Raw genomic sequence first — 2,038 nt, forward strand, 5'->3', positions numbered from 1 at the left:
TACTCTCTGGGTCTTGCAGATGAAAGACTGCATTTGTCTACGTTGCAAGGGATCTGCAAGTACTGTTTGGCACTAGGAACCTGGAAACAATGGCATCAGTTGGCTTTGATGTCAGTACAGAAAAGTACGCTGCTCAAAGCACTAGATCCAGATGTTGGGGACCCCTCTAAGGTAACTATGATGAAACTTCATAATGGTGTTTAGGGGAAATAGTCCCAATGTGAGGGCCCCTCTGTGCAGGCAGAGATCTCATCTATCTATGGAGACAGAAAAAGCCACATTCAATGGGGACATCGAAGCCTCAGTGTTCTTCAGTCTTTGATCGTGGACACATTCTGGACGTTCTCCAGGTAGTGAGCAGGCTTCAGCCCCAGACTGGGTGGTACCACTGAGGCCTTTTGTTCCTAGCCTTCAAGCATAGACTGAGCAGCTTCTTGGACTACTGGTTTTCTGGGCTTTCCAGCCTACAGATGCTCACTGGGGACTGTAATCATGTAACTCTAGCTTTTTGTTTTCTAAAGAACTCTAATATAGAATCTCAGCTTCTAGAACTAAGACAAAATAAATTTCTGTTGTGATATCCATCTAATCCTATTATTCTGTTATAGAGGTAGTTCAGAGCAACCCTGAGTGATCATATTTCTGCAAGCAATATTATCAGATCTTGAAATTGAAACCAAGCTATCTATTTAAAATTAAGTTGGAGTCCATTGAGTAAACAGAGTACTTAGTAGGAAAACAATAAATGCATACAAGGAGTGAATACAGGCTGAGAATCTGTTTAGTGTTCTCTGTTCCATCAATTACTTTCTTGGTGCTGAGACAAAATACCTGACCAAAGCCAGTCAGTTAGTTTGCTTATATGAATGTGTTTCTGCAGAAAGTTTGAAAAATCTGCCAATAGTGATGGCATTTTGTAAGTTTAAGGACAACTGAGGTCCTTATGGTCCCTGAAAATGGCTACAATATCATCATGTTGAAGAGTTTTCATAAGACTTAATTAAAATTTTACTGCAACTTTTTCTAAGCTTAATGAACCTTGGGAAAGTTAATAAATTGCATGAAATGAAAAGAAAATAATACCTAACAAAAAGAAGCTTATGGAAGAAGACAGTTGAATTGTGCTTACAGATGCAGTGAAGGCATGGCAGGCTGGAGAGAGAAGCCAGTGTTATACCGCCTGGGCAGTCAGGAAGCAGAGAAAGGGGCTGAACATAATTATTTCCACAGCCGTTGGGACTTGAAAATACTGTGCCAGAGCATTGGTTGGAGTGAGAACAGTGTGAAAAATTAGTATGCACTATTTCCAAAAGACTGTGGCACATGGATTGACATGAATTCCAGGTCAGCCTGAACTACAGTGTTAAGACCTTGCCTCAAGAAAGCTCAAAGTAATAAATTTGTGAACACTAGAGGACTCCCTCTCCCCTTTGTCACTCTCCTCTCCCCTCCCTCCCTCCCTCCCTCCCTCTCTTTCTCTCTCTCTCTCTCTCTCTCTCTCTCTCTCTCTCTCTCTGTTTGTGTGTGTCTTTCTCTCTGTGTCTGCAAGAAGATGGCCATTATCAAGAATGAAGGGAGTTTCCAGTGGGACCTGCTTATGCTACACTGTGATCTCAAGGGTGATGGTTAATCTTGCCTGTCAACTTGACTGGATTGAAAGACATCCAGGAAACTGTCAACATGATTAACAGGTTGGTCAGGAAACTGAAGGAAGAACCACCCTGAATATGGAAAACTCTTTCCAATGAGCTAGAGGCCCTGGTGGAATAAAGAGAAGAAAGGGGAGCCCAACCCCAGGAGCTCAGTTCTCCAGCAGGTGTGACTTGTGCTGCTGCCAGAGCCTGCAGACATCAGTTCAGCTTCTTCAGTCTTTGATCGTGGACACATTCTGGACATTCTCCAGGTAGTGAGCAGGCTTCAGCCCCACACTGGGGCAGCACCACTGAGGCCTCTTGTTCTGAGCCTTCGAGCTTAGACTGAGCAGCTTCTTGACTGCTGGTGTTCTGCGTTCTCCAGCCTGCAGATGCTCACTGGGGAC

The 2,038-nt window shown here is 43.8% G+C and overlaps 1 non-coding gene across 1 annotated transcript; it reads left to right on the forward strand.

The window, feature by feature from the left end:
• The first annotated feature begins 838 nt into the window (after window positions 1-838).
• On the forward strand, window positions 839-968 carry LOC123461342. The gene has a single exon (XR_006637629.1). It is a non-coding gene; the product is annotated as a small nucleolar RNA SNORA33 (small nucleolar RNA).
• Window positions 969-2,038: the final 1,070 nt, after the last annotated feature.

Source organism: Jaculus jaculus, chromosome 5 (assembly GCF_020740685.1).
Source record: "Jaculus jaculus isolate mJacJac1 chromosome 5, mJacJac1.mat.Y.cur, whole genome shotgun sequence".
In the NCBI taxonomy this organism is placed as follows: Eukaryota; Metazoa; Chordata; class Mammalia; order Rodentia; family Dipodidae; genus Jaculus; species Jaculus jaculus.